Source organism: Phocoena phocoena, chromosome 5 (genome assembly GCF_963924675.1).
Source record: "Phocoena phocoena chromosome 5, mPhoPho1.1, whole genome shotgun sequence".
Lineage (NCBI taxonomy): Eukaryota > Metazoa > Chordata > Mammalia > Artiodactyla > Phocoenidae > Phocoena > Phocoena phocoena.
The window spans coordinates 117,378,672-117,398,613 of record NC_089223.1 but is presented as its reverse complement, the minus strand read 5'-3'; the positions used below and the strand labels follow the sequence as shown (position 1 = coordinate 117,398,613).

Below are 19,942 nucleotides of genomic sequence, written 5' to 3'. Positions count from 1 at the left end.
AAAAAGAAAAAGGTAAAAGACAGGGAGAAAGGACACAACGGGAGCCGACTCATTGCTCCTCTTCAGCCGCCTCTTTGGTCTCGTCCTCGGGCTCCCTGCCCTCCTTCACCGAAAGAACTTCTAGCTTCTCAGCTACTTTCTCGGCACTGTCATTTTTGCCTGTTCCTTTCTTTTCTCTCTCTTCAATCTCTTTCCTGCATTCTTCAAACTTCGAATTTCTGTACGTTCTCGGCGTTAAGGAAGCGGATGGCCGGCAGCTCCTGCTTGGGGCGCTGGCCGGCGAAGTCGGCGTGGGTAGTCCAGACCCAGGCGCGGTCACTGCCCGCGTTCGGCTTCAGCTCCACCACCGGCATGATGCAGTGGTTGGCGCAGGTCTGGAGGGTCTCGTCCCTGCGCATGAGGAAGCGGATGGTCCCCTTCTCCTCGTGCTTCAGCAGCTTGACATGCCTTGTACCCAGCTCCTTCCCCTCCGGGAGGTCGTTCTCCGGAAGCGAACCGGAACAGCTTGGCCCGCATTTGAAAAAGCTCCTCTTCATCTTCTTCCAGCGTTTTAATTTCTTGCTCAGGAAGAGAAACTATGGGCTCAAACTGGGGGTCATGGTTGGACTCGTCGGCATTCTCGGTGGACGTGTCGTGCTCCTCGTGGGTGTCCTTGGCGGCCGCCATGAGCGCGGCGGCGGCGGCTCGGCTAGCTCCGTGGTCGCGGCCTCCGCGGCCTCCCGGCGGCCGGTCGCAGTTCCTGCCTCCGCGTCTGGCGCCGGCGCCTCCCTCCCATCCGCTCTTCCCTCCGCCCCGCGACCCGAACCCCGACCGCTGACCCCGGCGGCGGGAAACGCGCTGCCAGGAGTAATGGTGATGTTGACAAAATTACGGTAATTACAAGCTAAAAGAATGAAGTTGTGACTACTTATATCTACATTGTGTAATGTGAGTGTGCTGGTCCGGTAACTTGTTCTGTGTTCGCATGTCTCCTCCTCCTGTCTGCAACTCTTGGAGCTGTTGGCCACAGTTTACTCCTTGAAACCACTTCCTCTCTCGGCTTCCATAAAGCTTATACCATCCCGATTCTCCACAGCCTCTACTTTAATAACTGCATCTTCTCAGTTCCCTTCAAGAACTTTTCTTCCACTTCGTATTCCTCATACATGGACATTACCTCCGGTCTTATCGGTCCCCTAGCCTCTCTTCAAAATCAGTCCCCATCTATGGAGATGGCTTCTGAATCTGTCTTCAAACCCCTAATCTCTCTCCTCATTTCCAGTTTGTATCTGCTTTTCATCTGGATTCCATCTTACTCTGTGTTTCCCAGGTTAAAAACCTTTGAAATAATCTTTGATGATTTCCCTTAGGTTTCCAGAACAGTTCATACAATTCCTCCTATTTCCTTAGTAATAGTTCTAGAATGTATTATGCCTTCTTTTTTATTTATTCAAAATATATCTATTGAATTCCAGGCCCTCATCTTGAAAAATGCACAAACTTCTGAGTAAGGCCCTGTTTCCTTTTTCTTATCCCTTCTATTCTTGCACATGGTTGCCAAATTTGTATTCCCCAAATACTTTTTTTACTTTCCCACTCTTGCACTTGACCTCTTAAGACAGCTCTGCTTTATCTATGAAATGAAGTCCAAATTCTTTGCCTGAGAGTCACATCCTTGTAACATCTGGATTTAAGCAACCTTTGGAAACACATCTATCTTTCTCTGCTTGAACCTGTTGCTTTGGTTAGGCTGGTCTTCCTGTTCCTCCCCTATAGTAATGCTTTGTTCATTTTGATCTCTGAATATTGGCTCAAGCCCTTCCTCTCACCTAGAATGCCTTCTGTTCTCTCATCCAATTCTTCCAGTTAAAAACACCCAATTCTTCAATTCTTCTCTTCCTAAAAAGCTTCTCCTGGTTACTTCAGTCCAGAGTAAAATAGGCAAGGGAAACATTCTCTAAATCTGCAGCTCTCACGGCCTCAGAGCCCATGCGCCACCTAGGACACACTATTGTGGGACATTTCATATTGTGGAACTGAGTTATCATTTAGCTTCTCACATGTGAACATTTAAATTTCCCATTACGTTGTACCTTCTCTGACAACAGAAGCGGTTTGGCATGGTGGTAAAGCGTATGAAGTCTAGAGCAAGACTGTCTGGGCTCAAGTCATCACTTACTATCTATGTGATCTTGGGCAATGTATTTTATTACACCTTAGTTTTCTCATCTGTAAAACTGTGGATAATATTATACTCCCCTCATAGACTTATCATGGGGATTCAATGAGTTAATATGTGTAAGATGCTTAGACAGTGCCCAGCACATAATAAGTACTTTGTAAGTGTTAGCTATTATTCTTCCTTATATATTTCCCCACGTATAGATACATAGATAGATAAACATATCTATCTATACACACACACATTGTATCTATATCAACATCTATATCTATATATCTGAAAAAATAGTTAATCAACTAACCAGTTAATTTGGGGAGTGTGGAAATACCATCTATTTCAAGAATATATATATGTTTCTCTCTAGCTCAGTTTTGTGCCTGAATTATGCCTAGAGTTCCTTCAGCTTCTCGTTCTTTTCCTGACTTAACATGAGTGTTCTTCTAAGACAGAGAGATGGGCAGCAGACTTAATTTCAGTTAAGACTTTGACCAGAATAGAAATGCCCATTTTTAGTTGAACATCCTTTCCCATTTGAGACATAAATATTCCCTAAATGGCAATGATGAGTCTATATAAAAGGATGCTTTGTATTACAATTTGTGTTCGGTTTGGAAATAGGATCTAGGACTTTCCCCTGAAGTTAAAAACAAGAGAGAGAGAAAGAGAGAAATGGGGAAAAAAAAAAAAAAACACTTAAATGATGAAGACATTTAAGGCACATCTGTAGCCAAATTGCCTTTTTTTAAAACACCTTCTTTTGTTTTAAAGATGTGTACAGATGGTAAAATATGATTACATGAAATTTTATGTACTTAAATCTTTTAAAACACTGAAATAAAAATGTGATTTTATAACATAACACAGTAAAACCTACATGAGAAGAGCATACATAATTGGTGATGCTAAGGAGAAGTTACAGGCAGAATCTGAGGAGAGAGCTATAGACACCATGTAGACAGATATGGGCCATGTGTCAGGAGGGGGGGAGATGGACAAGGACCTGAGCAGGAATCCTGGCCTTCTGGGAGGGGTGAAGGGGACACAGGATCTGCTCCACCTTTCTGCATTCTAATGCACTCTTCACCAAGCCCGGAGGAGTTCAGTTTTGTTGGAGAAAAATTCACTGGAGAGGACCAAGAGAGATCAGTACCTCTGATTCTCCATGGAACTCATCAATACTCAATTTCACGCTGGCTTATGGTCTTCACTTTGGTGATCTTTGGCAGTCTATATTAATTCCTAGGAGTCTATAATAAGCAGGGTGGTTCTGCAGTTACACATGAAAATTATGAAAATACAACAATAGGTATTATACATGGCACAAAGTGTTCAAAGCTTCATGGTGTGCACAATTATGAGCAATTTTTGATTTTCAAAAGGAATGGCTATAGTTGGAGAAAGGTTGGGTCCTGCAGAATCTCTCCTGTTCTTGCCTGAAGTTAATACCCTCTAACACCACTTCTGAGACCCCTATGCCTTTAGTCATTAATTAGTGCATTCAAATAATCAATGAATAATGAGCACCTATCCTGTCCCAATGTGAGGAATCCTATGAAAGGAGAAGTACAGGGTATTGGTGAACTTTAGAAACAATGGTGTGCCCATTAAAAGCTTCAAATTATAATAAATGCAGGAGAACTTTTATCATTTTCTCTGAACTCTCAACATAGTTTGGATGAATCAGCTAAACATTTTAGTTCAAAATGAATCATGTGTTTAAACTCATATGTGAGGGTTAAAAAAGGGTTGTCTTCCTACCCCTTATTACAAAACTTCCGTTAAATGAAGTGCCAAGGTCACTTATTAGTTATGCTAATGGAACTACAACCTTGTTTTCTTTCTTTTCGCCTTAGGTTCTTGGGGTGGGGGGAGGCAGAAGGACTTATTTAAAGGAAAAAATGTAGGCTTTGCAGGGTTCTGCGTTAGAATTCTGACTTTCCTAGTTTCAATCTGTATCTACAACTTTGAAAATTACTCAACGTCTCTGAACTTCAGTTTTCTCTTCTATAAAATTGGCATAATAATAATTCCTTCCAGGGTTGTTGTAGGACTAGAAATAAAGCTTTATAAAGCACCTGGCACAGTGCCTGAAACTTTATAAAACACTTCATAAATAGTATATGTTAGTATCATTGTTGAAAGCTACCAAATTCTCCTTTGTTGACTTGTATGTGTAATAATAGAAGGTGCCTAATTGTTCTATCTGGAAAGATGAATTAAATACCTACCATTCAATGTGATCAACTAAAATACCAACAAAAACAACTGAATAGTAAGATTTAATACTTGTGTTTACAGATTGCTATTACCTTATTTCTGGCATTTTTTTTTTTACCAATCTACATTCTTACTGGAATGGAATTTGAGAATTATATGTAAAATCAATGAGTTAATTCAGAATACATAATTACAAGTAACTCGGATTCAGACAGAATATCCCCTTTTCTCCTAAGTAAAAAGTTTAGTGTTGAATATTATATAAGAGAAAAAAAGAGAGCTATTTCACTAAATTCAATACCAGAAGAAGGAATAAGCTATATGTGATAAATGAAGTCTTGGTGAATTTATCTCTACTGAAAATGCCTGTTGCTCTGGTTAGGCATCTTGCATATCTTATCTGTAGTCTATCTTCATAATCATCTTCAAAGTGGTATAGGGAGATTTCCGCCCCCACTTCTAATTTTTCCAGGGTGGGGAGGTGGGGACCTATTGTCTCCTCTTTACCACTCTTCACTCACTCTTGGAGGAGGAGGAAGAGGGCCTTGCCTGATGGTTGAGACTGGGAGCAGGGACTGGGCAAGCCCAGCTCAAGTCACACCTCCTCTTGCTCTTCCCAGCTCAGGAGACACCTTACCCAGGATCTGTTCTCAGCTAGATCATGTGATAAGTTTAGAAGAGTGGCTGGGAATTCCCTGGCGGTCCAGTGATTAGGACTGCTCTGCACTTTCACTGCCCGGGCCCTGGTTCAATCCCTGGTCAGGCAACCAAGATCCCACAAGCCACAAGGCAGGGCCAAAAAAAAAAAAAAGCAGGTTCTTTGCCTGAGCCTGGGTGAGGAAGTTTAATGGTGGGATGAAATATTAAGAAGCTCATTATGTCTATCCACCTTGGCTACATCCTCAAATTCAGCTTAATTTACTTTAGTTTTTTTTTTTTTTTTTTTTTTTTTTTGCGGCACGCGGGCCTCTCACTGTTGTGGCCTCTCCCGTTGCGGAGCACGGGCTCCGGACGTGCAGGCTTAGCGGCCATGGCTCACGGGCCCAGCCACTCCGCGGCAGGTGGGATCTTCCCGGACCGGGGCATGAACCCGTGTCCCCTGCATCGGCAGGCGGACTCTCAACCACTGCGCCACCAGGGAAGCCCTTAATTTAGTTTTTAAAAGTTTTTATATTTAAATCTTCATCTGTTTCCTGTGTTTTGCTTCTTAATTGTTTCCAATCTCTTGGCCACATCCTCAAATTCAGTTTAATTTAGTTTTTATATTTAAATCTTCATCTGTTTTGCTTCTTAATTGTTTCCAATCTCAAGACTAGATATAATTTGCATTTTATGATGCAAAAACTTATGTTTGGAGAAGTAACATATATAGCCCAAGATTACACAGTAAACAGCTGAGTTAGAATTCCAGCCCTGGCCCACTTTACTGTACACTTTAGTTTCTTTTCAGGATACAATGTTGCCTTCTTTTTGTTGAACAGTAAAAATAACATAACAGCAGTAATAAAACTCCTGGTCCTATTTGGAAGCTATATATTTTCACACTTGCGCCGCAACAAACTTGCTATCTCTTTATGTACTGGTCCCGTCTGGTAACAGAAAGTGTCTGCTCTGAACTTCCGTCCTTATATTCTGTCTCTGCACAAACCAAGTACATAGAGAAAGAAGACAGGAGACAGACTTAATTAGGCCATAATGTTAGTCAAATCCTCCCTCCCCCAGCTCCCTCCAACATATCTCACTGTTTAGGACTAGTGATTTTTCTAGATTTATCTATGCAATAGCATGAAGCCTTGAATAACTTTATACTTGGGTAAAACTTTCTACGTACTTGTGTAGAAATGGACCTTCAGAGTGCCTGGTTACATTATTTGCACACTTGAATATCTTACTCCTTTTCCACAGCTGATTTAGTTTATGGTTCTGACTTTCTGGGACACAACCCTGTATTAACTGTATTTAACTACATTAACTGTATCTTCTTATCTTCTATATTCTTGATGCTCTAACATCGGGGACCTCACGGACTAGAGAGGGACTGCCTCTCCCAAGTTAGCTAATTCCTAGAGATAGAGAACAACGTGCTTTGCCTTTGAGCACAATGTTGATGCAGAGCAACCGATTCTGAGCGCACACCCCCACCTGCCTCCTCTGTTCAGTGCTCCAGGAGGCAGCACTCCTCTGCCCTAATCAGCTCAGGACCAGGTACCAGACAGCGAGGGGCCACCTTGATAATCCAGAGCCCTCCAAGATCATCCAGACTATCCAATCCTAAACCTGCTCACCTGGCCTTGCCCATTCCCTCCCTGGAAAGCACCGTAAAGGCTTTGCCCAAGGTCTCCCTCTCGCCCCTCCTCCTGACCAACCCCGGTTGTTCCCCATGTGGCCCTTCATGGTATGGCATGTCCCCTCCCCTTGGGAACTGTGAGTGACAAACTACAGTTGACCCTTCAACAACACTGTGTGGGTTCACATATATGAGGATTCTTTCCAACAGTAAATGTAACAATACTCCAGGATCCGTGGTTGGTTGAATCCAAGGATGAGGCACCGTGGATACAGAGGACTGACTATAAGTTATGCGTGATTTCCAAATGCAAGGAGGGTTGGAGCCCCTAACTCCCACTTTGTTCAAGGGTCAACTATATCTTTTCAATGGCAATTATCTCCCGATCTTTTGGCCTTACCATGTCTGAATATAAACAAAATCCTGAGTACATTTAAAACAAATCCGTACCCTTGCAAATAGCAAAAGAATACATGCAACCATATATATATTTTAATATACTTGCCTTTTTGTAGCAAAGTTATACTACAAATATACTATATATTCAAGTCTTAAGTTATACTGTAAAGCTGTATTACCATAAATTAATGAAATAATAATTTTCTATGATTCTTTAGATAAAATACTATTGAGACAAGGATATGGAGGTTGTTTTCTATTGTGATTTCTTTTAATGGAATGTTGTTTTCTGAACTTCATTACATGCATTTGATAGTGGTTTAGAGTGAAAGCAATTTGAAGCCATCTGGTTGCCTTACAGATTCAAATGGAATTTTTCTGTAAGCTTCATGAAGACAGGGGTTATTTTCAATATAAATATTATGAAGCCAGAATGAAACAAAACAAATTATAATTTTTATGTACATTCTAGAGGAAAAATGCAGGATAGCATTACTCGATACTATATGTAAAAGCACCTAGCTAGGTGATCAACATGTAGTAGAATTTTTTTTTTTTTTTTTTTGCGGTACGCGGGCCTCTCACTGTTGTGGCCTCTCCCGTAGCGGAGCACAGGCTCCGGATGCGCAGGCTCAGCAGCCATGGCTCACGGGCCCAGCCGCTCCACGGCACGTGGGATCTTCCCGGACCGGGGCACGAACCCGTGTACCCTGCATCGGCAGGCAGACTCTCAGCCACTGCGCCACCAGGGAAGCCCAGTAGAATTTTTAAATGCTATTTTTCCCTACCAATATCTATAAGAGCACCCAAAAAGATTTGTGTTCCATTTTAGAGGGAAGTTGAAGTATTGAAAACTAACAGCAGTCTACCAGGGTTAGGGTAGTATTTCTCAACCTTTTTTCATGATCATTTTCTAAGGGAGTCTTTTTTCCTAATTGTCCCCAACCCATGAAATGCTAATGCTACAGATATACTACACACATGTGTACGTGCTGTGGTCCTCTGGAGGCCCACAAACCAGTATAACAGCTAAGGTATTTTTTTTTGCCCCTAGAGAACTAATTTTTACCCCCATGGGGGCGATCTCACCTCACTGATAGCCAGTGAGAATACATGGTTAGAGTTACCAATGGTTCTTAACCCTGGCTACTCAGTAGAACTACCTGAAAGGGATTTAGTTACCAGGTCCCCATTCTGAGATTTTTATGTAATTCATCTGGAATGGGACCCAGGCTTTGTTATTTTAAAACTCTCCAATGGGTTAGATCTAGAAAGATCCTTTACTGCTAACCAGAGAGAAGCAAGTCTAAGTGCTTATTCAATACTTTAAGCCTGTGACAAGTTAATCAAGTAACATGACATGGTGTGTTTGTGATTTACCTTCATTGTAAATTGACATATAATACATCAATTCTTTCACACTGTAATAAAAACTTGTATATTTATATGAATGTCCCATGTACAATTAGGGGACAAATGTGGTGGAGAAAGTGAGCAATGATCATGATTCCGGGAATGTGGTATTTAAAGGAGGAAATCCCCCCTTTTCATTTTGGGGCAGCAGAGGGACATTACCTGGGGCAGGAGCATGCTCAGTTGACACTGTGACCACAGGAGGGCCTGTTTTGGTAGAATTGTAGTTCTCAAACTGTGGTTCCTGGACCTTAGAACTTACTAGAAATGCAAATTATTCGACCTTACCCCAGACCTACTGAATCAGAAATGTGTGGAGTGGGAGACAGTGATCTTTGGTTTAACAAGCCCCCAGGTTATTACTGTGATCCACTCTTGAGTTTGAGAACCACTCAGCCATGGTAAAACATGGTTCCTGAGCATCGTATGTCCCAGCTGCTACTTTTCTTCCTTAAGAAAATTTGCTTTTTAATCCTACTGCTGATTTTTATCCTGTATTTGATTAATTTGTTCTTAATTTTGTTCCTATGAATCAAGATCTTGACAATCTGGACCATATTAGTGCCATTAATGAACTTCAAGAATTCCATCTTTCATAAACCACCGTTGGAAATATTAAGTGAAACAGAGCTCTAAACCAAACACTTTGAACCTCTCTTTAAACAATTCTACAGAGGGAAAAGAAGAAGGTTTTTTCTGTTGTTTATTTTTGTTGTTTATTTTTTTTTCTTTTGCTTCCAGAGTTAATTAGCCAAAGAAGTATTCTTTTGGACTATTATAGACATTTTAAATTATTTATGTTTTGCTGGAAATGCCAAACGTAATCAGATCCCCAAAACTAGGGTGACATTAAAGAAAAAGCAAGTTAGGTTATGGTGATAATTATATCTTGTCTCTCATTATTATTTAAATCATGCCAATTCCAAAGCTACACTGTCCTTCTTTAAAAAAAAAAAAAAATGTGCTATGGAAGCACTTCCTACCAGAACTTAAAACATATTCCACATGCTAGAATTAAACTGTTCCATTCCCTTAAATTGTTTTACTTTTCCACATAGTTCAAAATTGTCTTTTAACAAGGGAATAGATCCAAAATCAGAAGTGTGATGATTACTCCTTCTGCGCCAGGCCTTTTAATAGAATGCTGATTCCTCCCATACAGAGAGAGGAAGAGGACCTGAGACACAGAGGATAAGAGTAGAGTTTGAGGCAATAAACTTATTTCGGGTGGCTTTAATCAAACTTAAGAGGACTGGAATGAAGGTCATCCTCCTCCTCTACACTTTAAGAGGAAATGCTGCTTTAAATAGGCTCAGGTTGTTAACATGAACATGCTTAGAAAATAATATCGTATGGGAATCCAGGCATAAAAACAAAGTGCTGTGTCCCATTTGCTATGTAGCTTAAAGGGGAAGGCTGTAACACGTTACATGTCTCACTGCCCATAAAAGATAATACATCTCTGCTTGTGACCTTATTGTTCAAATATACATTGTGCCTGATGTAAACCATTTTCCCCATCTGGCTGTAAAAGAGATAATACAGAGATGACAGAGAAGTTTATCACCAGAGACTCTGAAGTTCATAGAACTCAGTCAGTCTGCCTAAAGATGAATTAAACGGATTTGAAGCCAAGTAAAAATGTGATCTGTTATAAAACCTGAAACACCAGCAAAAAAAAACACCTCATCTTGATAGAACAGAGGGATTAAGAAGAGTGTTTGGTTAAAAATTTTAGCTGTAACCTCACAAGAGTAAGACAACTAATCAATTCAGTAAAAAATTGGTCAACTCTTCAGTGCTTGACCCAAAAGTCCTAGCCTAAATGTATTTCTCCTAACCATACTGATTTTTAAAGAAAAATAGAAAACCTTTTATTGATTTCATTCTTAAAATACCCATGGCACTCTCTCAGCACTTTACATAAGACATTTAGAAAAGAGAACATGCTCAATTATTTTATGATGAATTTGAAATGTTAGAGGAAATTATAAGGAGACTAACATACCTTAGTGTAACTTTTCAGGATTTTACAGTCTCCAACAATATTAATGAAGACAGAAAATGCACTGTACCAATTCAAATAGAGTTTAAAGAACATAAAAAGAATAACCAGTTACTGCCTTAAATTTACGGTCAGAATGCAACAGAGAGTGAGCAAATGATGTGGAGGCTCACGTAGGAAAGCAGAGGCTAACCCGGGGTCTGACTGCCAGAGTATGGAATCCTTTGAGAGCTGTTCTCTTCTTTCTGGGTGGCAGATTTCTAAAACTGGGTCACAGAAAAAATGAGATAGTCAGTGACCTCTCCTAATCATCTGTCAGCTGTATTCCAAATAGCACTGGAGCTCACCAAACAGCACATCTTGAGCCCCCATTTGGCAAGAAAGTGCTGGTTTTGCCTCATGTCTTACCTTTCTTTCTAAACCTTCAAAGTCATATCTTGCTTTTTCCAGGTATTTTCCTGATAATGGTTTTAAACAGTATTAAACTATTCAGTCAATATCTGCTTTCAAAACAGCCGTAAGAGAAACTTTTGAGGGACAAATTGTTGACTATTTCAATTACATATATGTAACACACTAGTTTTGAAGTCATCATGTTATGGAACTTTGGAGATAATTATACAGGACAATTTGGGGCACATTATCTTCCTTTTTAAAACCTGTGTAGCAACTATCTTGGGTTGTTATTACTTGGTTTCTAACATCTTTATCTTAATACACACCTTGCTTTCTTGTCCCAAGTAAGATGTCTCAGTGGCTCCCACCTAAGGTATACATAAAGTTGCTTGCACGGTGCACTAGTAGTTCAAATCTGGATCTAATACTTATTGACTCTTTTTTTTCTTCTACTTGTTTGGTTTTAGTTTTTAGAATTTCTTTTTTTCTTTCTTTAACTCATCCTGATTTGGGACAGCCAAGGGTTTTGTGTCATGGGTGATGTTTTCCTATCAATATTCTCTTAGAGTAACACTATATTGATCTTTGGAACCTAGAATGATACATAGCAAAACATCTTTTATCAGAATTCTTTGTGTTCTTTGTATATTTCTTAAACAAGATCCTTCTACAAAGAGTAATGGATAGGAAATAAGAAATTAAAGAAATAACATGACTCTCAAATACAGTCGGAATATACTATTACAGAAACTTTTGGCAGGTGCAAATGATAATGGTTTACATTTATTTCATGCTTACTACATGCTGGGCACAGTATTAAGTATTGTACATTCATTATCATTTAATAAACAGCAGTTCCAGGAGATAAGTACCATAATTGTGCCTGTTTGTTTCATGAAGGAACTGAGGTTTAGAGAGGCCAACAACTAGTTCAAAGTCGTACACCAGTTAAGGCAGGATGCCAACACAGCTCTTCCGGACCCCAGTGCTTCACTGCCACACCATCTGCTTTCCTATCTGCATAACCCTAAATGCCCCCTCAATGATGTATATTTTTAATGTTAACTTTCAGCTAAACTCCACCATAATTCATTTTTCAAGCATTGTATGTAATTGCTAGATCCACTGTACAAAGCCATTGAAGAACTAAGTAACCTATTATTTCCTTGCCCAAGGACATTAGTTGTCAAAATAGCTCTCCTAAAAACCAAAACAAATATGATAAGCATGATGGTTGAAACATAAAATTTTATTTTATTTTTTGTTATTGCTGTTGTTCTTGTTATTGGTTGGTAAAACATGGCCTGCAGCATTGCCATGAAATAGAACTTCTGACTTCAGTTTGAATCAGCATAAAAGTTAGCCATTAGCTCAGCCTACTTTCAGCTAACATACGTTGCTGTTTGACTTGAGTTGCTATGCTACTCCCAATAGGGGTATGTCCTTTTCCTTTATTTATTATGGGAAGGCACTGTTTTGTTTTCACTGTAGATAGTCCAAAAAGAACAGAGGAGTTAGCTAAGCGACTGGTAACCATCCCGATTTGCCTAGGACTAAGGGGTTTCCCAGGAAGCAGGACTTCCCATTTTAAAATCAGGTCTCTCCCTGGCAAACTGTGATGCATTGCTATTCTACTAAGAGTAGACTTGTAGTTTTATCAATTCTTCTTCTATAACACTAACTTATCTCATGTACACTAGACAGGCACTTGATTTGATGTTGAAAAGCCATCCTAAATTAGGTCTATGTGGCCAAAGTAAAGTTGACATCTGAGGAAAAAGCTTAAATACCTCCTTGCCTAAAGTAGAAATTCCCAGATTTTGAAGTATGTGTGGTATCACAACTTAAAAATTAAACTTTAACAGAGAACAGATTGGTGGTTGTTAGAGGTGGGGGGTTGGGTGCAGAAAATGGATGATGTGTACTGAAGTACAAACTTTCAGTTATAAGATTAATAAGTTCTGGGGATGTAATGTACAGTATGGTGACTATAGTTAACAACACCATATTGTATATATATATATTTAAATTATCTATTTATTTATTAGTATTTTATTTTATTTTATTTTTGGCTGCGTTGGGTCTTCGTTGATGCACGTGGGCTTTCTCTAGTTGCGGCGAGCAGGGGCTACTCTTTGTTGCAGTGCGCGGGCTTCTCATTGCGGTGGCTTCTCTTGTTGCAGAGCACGGGCTCTAGGCACGCAGACTTCAGTAGTTGTGGCACGCAGGCTCAGTAGTTATGGCACGTGGGCTCTAGAGTGCAGGCTCAGTAGCTGTGGCTCACGGGCTTAGTTGCTCCACGGCATGTGGGATCTTCCCGGACCAGGGCTCGAACCCGTGTCCCCTGCATTGGCAGGCGGATTCTTAACCACTGTGCCACCAGGGAAGTCCCCATATTATATATTTAAAAGTGCCAGAAGAGTAGATCTTAAAAGTTCTCATCACAAGGAAAAAGAGTTGTAACTATGTGAGGTGATGGATGTTAACTAAACTTACTGTGGTAATCATTTGCAATATACACATATATCAAATCATTATCTTGTACACTTTAAATGAATACAATTATATATGTCAATTATATCTCAATAAAACTGGGGAAAAGAAAACATTTAAACTTTTACATATAAAAAGCACTATAAGACCTGTCCTAAACATCCTCATGCTGACAGAAATTTGGTTGTGTGCAAACCTGGCATTATTTCCACATATATTTGTGGCACTGAAATCAATATGAATATCAAGTAATGTTTTGCTAGCACTCATACCTCAATATGAGCATTTCTCCTGAAAATGGTCATCCTGAGAGGTTATACTCCAATGACAATGACTTAGCTCAAGACATTTCTAAAACTCCTTTTTAGAATTGCCTTTAAAGTCAGATTCATATAGTTTATAGCCTGTCCTCAATTTTTATGAACATGGTATTAGGAGCAAGGATGATTTTCCTTATTCATCATATATAGGTCCAAATAACTTGATATTTTTCCCCCCAAAGCAAATTCCTGCCTAAAAGGGCAATGCTTGCAACTTCTGATGTTATTCAAAAGAGCATGACACAGGCCCTGAAGACCATCCCAAAAAGATGTGACAGCATTGCTTTGATCAATGGCAGCATGTTAAGCTTAAGAAGACAACTCCAGTTTTAAAGAGAGCAATTTTGGAATTACAAGCTCTATATGATTGTTCCTTTCCCCCCACATGACTTATGTTAACTTAAAGTCATACCTTTTTTTTTTTTTTTTTAAAGTCATACCTTTTAACTGTCAGTTAAAAAGCCTATAATTTCAGTGTTCATTTTAAGCCCAGACCTCAGTGTCACCATGCTATGTATCAATCCACTTAGATTTCCTTTCATGGTGTCTGCTGAAATACTGAACCCCTCTCTTGCAGCTTGCCATGTGTCCTCCTCTAAAAATTACTTTTCCCCTCAGGCCTGCTGTCTTTACCTCTAAGATATCAGCTACTTAGCTTGTATTGCTTCGTGGAGAAGTCGGGGAACATGGTTGGATGTGTGAGGTGTTTTTAGGTAAACCGGTCAAACACATCACCCTCTAACAGAAGGGTTTTCAATGTCAGCACTATTGACATTTTAGATTGGATAACTGTCTGTTGCAGGGGACTGTTCTGTGTATTATAGGATATATAGCAACATCCCTGGACTCTATCAGCTAGATGCCAGCTGTGAGAACCAAAAACATCTCCAGACATTGCGGAATGTCCCCCCACAGGGCAAAATTGCCCCTGGTAAAGAACCACTGGCTAACGCAAGGAACATAGAGATGTGTTGGTCTCTTTATAGAGTTGTAAATCATACACATTATGCGGAGCCAAATTAAACTTTACTTGGTTGGAAAGGAAAAAAAAAACAAGCCTCATATTTATTTATTTATTTTCTGCTTCAGAGCATTTAATGGATTTTCTATGTGAAAACAACAATGTAGGAAGTAAAATACTTTTAATTGCTGGAGCACAATTGAGTGATTTTAATGGAGACACTGCTAAATGCTGGGGTTTCCTACACGTGGGGAACAAGGAACCCAACCTCTTGGAGCGCCAGGAGTACGGACAATAAATGAACAGTGACAAGTGAAATAAGAGGTATGACAGAAGTAAAACCCTCACATTTAAACCAAATAAAAATATTTTTTACTTAGTTGATGGGTATAACAAAATCTGTATCTGGAAAAAAAATGCTATGCTTTCCAGGTGAAACACTAACCACATATGCCAGATAGAAAGGTGTCCATTCATTTTTTTTTTCATTCCACTAATATTTACTGGGCATCTGCCAAGCAAGAGACACTACCCTGGGCAATGGGGCTACAGTAGTGAACAAGACAGACAAGATCTCTGCTCTCAAGAAGCCTACAATTTAGCAAGTTTGGGAGATGTAAGCAACACAGTGAGATATGTACCATCCCACAGTAGGTGACAGGGTAGTGTATTAATCATGTTTTTTATTGTCTGTATTTTATGATATTTTGACATATTGGTGGAGTGGGGAGGATTTCTGGCTGGAGAGACATTGCCCCTCCCAGAGCTAGTTAATTCCTAAAATGATAAACAACATGCCTGAGGGCACTCCTTTCATATGCAAATAAACCAATCCTGACTCTATACCCCCAACCATCTTTGTTATCTAACCCTCACCCACCAAGCCAATACTTCCTGTGCCCTAAATCAATGCAGGTGCCAGACAACTAGGACCGCCCTTAAGCCCCAAACCCTGCTGGAATTATTCAAACTAGCCAACCCTAAACTGTTTTCCCACCCTGCTTTGCCTTCCCATGGAAAACACAATAAAGACTGTGACCTGTGCTTTCCCCTCATTCCTTTCTACATCCCGACTGACACTGGTGCTTCCCCATGTGGCCCTGCAGGGCACAATACATACCCTCCTCTCTGAAAGTGTAAGGAATAAAGATCTTCTTTCAAAGGCATTAACCCCTCTATGTTGTCGCTCAGTCACCTCTAAAGTTTTAAATCCTACAGCTATTGTCATTGAGATTGGCACATACAAAGGTTACGTTATTCTAGTCAAGGGGACAAGAAAAGCTTCCCTGAGGAAGGACAGAATTAGTAAGGTGACTACATGGGGAATACATTTCATGCAGGGAGAAAAGAATATATAAATGGCCAGGTGTGACCAAGTTGCAATGAGAGTAGAAGTGCAGATTCACTCAGAGTGTTCATCTGGGAGGCAACCAGAAATCTTAAGTATTTACATCAGGTAAGTAACAGGATTTACTCTGTTTAATCCTTCTAGCTGCTTTTTGGGGGCAGAGACCAGATAGTAGGTTTTGAAGCAATATAGGAAAAGACTGATAGTGTCCTGAATGAAGCTGGTGACTGGGAATGAACAGAAGCTGCCCTCAGTCCAATAACACGCACAGAGGAGGCATTCAACTTGTATTTGTTGAATAAATGAAAAAATGTAAGTTCTCATGCTTGAGTCATAGGACAGTTTTTTCAATAATCACTTAAAACCAATTTACTATTATTTTGGAAATAATTCTAATAATGTTTTCTAATCCACAGGCAATTAGAAACAAACAAGGGAGTGGCGATGGAACTAGAGATACACTCACACACACTGACAGGGCACCGAAAGCTAAACAGTGAAAGAGAAGAAACTAAAAAGGCTTTGTACGTGGCAGTCTAGCATTCTTTGGTATAAATGCCAACGTGTTCACAAATTTTAACACAATACAATTTGGAAACTGATGCTCTTGTGAGAACATGGAGTCTCCAACGAGGCTGTTGCAACAGGCAGGACTCTATTAAGTAAATCAAGAGAGGATATGTAAACTTCTAATAGATTTATTGTACAATGGCAATTATTTTTAGTTCTTAGCTTTTAGAGCAATGATTATATGAAAGTTAGAAAGATTCAAAGTGTAAAAGATGATGCATCTTAGCTGAGCTTCCAGATATCTGGAATATGTGCATTATCTGGGGTAGCTCACTCTCTAACAGTGGGAAAGCCATATAAACAAGTTGCTGCCATATGTGGAAATGCATTACTCAGAATGACAAAATGGAATCTTTGCCTTTCTCATTTATAAACTCATAAAGGCGATGTTTCTTACAAAAGCATGTAAAGCATGACACAGCATTTCCAAGCGGCAACCCCATTGATATCAATGTCCTCTATGTCAGTGGGTATAAGAATCAAGGGGGATTTTTACAGTGTGAGTTCCCTCTCCGTCCTCCATGGCACGGCACAAACATGTATTCTGCTGCATGAGCTTCCCTGCCACCAACTTATGACTGTGTTCTTAGGCATTAATATAAAGCTCACTCAAAAAATATTCCTAAATAGGGCACAATGGTTAAACTGGCAATGCTATAAATATTACAGGGCCGAAGTATATTTTCGTCTTTATTTCTCTAGGCCAGACACTGTTAAGCCAACTGTTAATACACAAACTTTGTTGTTGTTGTCAAGGAGAGCGTGCAGCTTCTTCAGGGCTATTTTAAATGCTGTGCCTCATTTCAAATAAACATTTACCCAAAGGTGCTTGACAGTGAAAAATCTGTACGCTGTCATAATCCGTTTACACAGAGCAGTATTTTCACTGTATAGACCCTGCTAAAGGTACGAAAAGCTCCCCCCGTGGAAATCCCATCAAAAAGGAAAAAAGTCCCTTTTTCCTTTCCTTCCAGACAGAGAGGAAAAAGGAAAAGATATCCTTATTCTTCAAAGTTGAAGTTTATAAAAACAAAATGTCTTTGTCAAGAGGCCCAGCCAGTTTGTCCTGTGTTTAAAATACATTTAACTCAGAAATATCAGGGGAAAAGATAAAAAGTAATGGTGGATTATTTTTCAAAGCATCTGAAAGTAAGTGTGTGTGTGTGTATATATATATATATATATATATATATATATATATATATATGTGTGTGTGTATATATATATATATGTACATATATAACAAATCAATAAATGCAACATATTCTAAGACAGCCTCTGAAGCAGAGATTAAACTATATATTAGCTTGGCTACATTGAAATATTTGACAATTAAAAAAAACTTTTAGGGAGAAACGCAGTGAGGCTATCAGTGAAAAACACGTTTTTAAAGTGCTGTTCTAACTTGGATAACAATAACTTTTCTAGAGACTATTTAGAATTATTCAAGAAACAGATACGGTAAACATATCCTAAAAGCAATGATAATATACTAATAACCAATATAAATTGAACACCTGTTATGTGCCTGGCACTCCATTTAACACTTGACGTTTTCTGATTTGATCCTTGCAACAACCCTACAAAAAAGGTTATCCTGTAATAAAATATTATTTTTTCTATTGGAGAAACTGAGACTGAGTATTCAAAGCCCCACAGCTGCCAAGTGAGGGTACAAGGATTCAAACCCTGTCAGTCTGACCACACCCTGGAGATCCAGTAGTGAGCCAACCCACTCCTCCTGCAGTGTGTGGTCTACTGGTCAAGGTGGACTTCAAACACTCAAATGGTACAGAGAGCCCCCGCTCTTATCCAAGGGAGGGTACATTCCAAGACTTCCAGTAGACACCTGAAACCACAGATAGTACTGGGCCCTATATGTACTATGTTTTTTCCTATACATACTTAGCTATGATAAGGTTTAACATATAAATTAGGCACAGTAAGAGATTAATAACAATAACTGACAATAAGGCAGAACGATTATAGTGTAATAGAAGTTATGTGAATGTGGTCTCTCTCTAAATATCTTATTGTGCTGTATTCACCTGTCTTCTTGTGATGACATGAGATGATAAAATGCCTGCGTGATGAGAGGAAGTGAGGTGAGTGATGTAGGCACTGTGTCATAGTGTTAGGCTACTATTTGTCTTCCAACAGTACCTCAGAAGGAGGGTCAGCTGCTTCAGGTGATCCTGGGTCATGGAGCCATGACGATGTCGATGGTCACATGTCAGGAGCAGAGGATGTCAGCGGTTGGGGATGGGGATAGGGGGCAGGAGGATGGATTGGGACGGCGTGAGATTTCATCATGCTACTCAGAGTGGTGTGCAATTTAAAACTTATGAATTGCTTAGTTCTGGAATTTTCCATTTAATATTTTCAGACCGAGGTTGGCCACTGGCCATTGAAACGGAGGAAAGCGAAACCAAGGGTAAGGGTGGACCACTAGACACATATAGGTGCTCTGAAAGAAAAGTAGAGAATGCTTTTACAGAATACAGAATGGGGTCCAAAATTGGGCTATCTGGGAAGAATGGAGAGTAAATGATCCTTGGGCTGAGAGGTAATGGTTAGTAGGAATTAGCCAGGCAAAGAGATGGGGAGTGCTCCAAGCAGCATAGGGAACATAGGGAAAGACCCCAAGGTGAAAAAGAGCTGATTCCACTAACAAAACTAAAAGAAAAAGAGTATATCTGAAAGGTAGTAACTGAGAGAATGGAGGGAGATAGGCTTGGACATGTAGGCAGGCCTTGCAGACCATGTGAGGAATTTTGTATTCATCCTGAGTGCGGTGAAAATGGAAGAGTTTTGAGTAAAAAGAAGAATGATCCTATTTGCAGTTGAAAGTCCTCTGTCTGCTGCTTGGAAAATGGACTGGAGGATGGGAAGAGAGAAGTTCGGAGAACATTGCAGGAGTCCCAAGTAGCTGATGATGCTGCTTGAACTAGTGGTGGCAGTGAAGCTGGAAGAAAGACAGTGTGCTTGGGGTATAGGTAGAAGTAGATTTACAAGACCTGGTGGTGGATTGGTTGAAGAGGGAGGAGTTCCAGAAACCTCATCAGAGGCTTTCCTTAGCTCAATGTTCAACTCCTTTCTACTTCTCCTGTGTCTGATGGGGACCAGCCCTTTTCAGAGTTAATACCAGGGCAAATATTTCCTGAAAGGGAGAAGAGAGGGAGATCACGGACTTAACAGTATTGGTTAGTGGTATTAGGTTGTAAGTGTAACTAAATTTCCTCAGTGTTTCTGGGTGTGAGAGATGGACAAAGAGGTGGGAGAAAGCTGCCTACCCCTAAGGAACAGCTGGGGGATCGTCTCTCCAATTTCCCTTACAAATGTGTCAAGTTGTAGATCCTGGGAAGTTGTTAC

At 39.9% G+C, this 19,942-nt stretch overlaps 1 protein-coding gene and 1 pseudogene across 2 annotated transcripts in view; both read right to left on the bottom strand.

The window, feature by feature from the left end:
* SYNPO2 (synaptopodin 2) overlaps window positions 1-19,942 on the bottom strand; it is a 168,270-nt gene that overhangs the window by 103,387 nt on the left and 44,941 nt on the right. The gene's annotated exons all lie outside the window — the stretch shown is intronic.
* On the bottom strand, window positions 50-666 carry LOC136123848 (ran-specific GTPase-activating protein pseudogene; annotated as a pseudogene).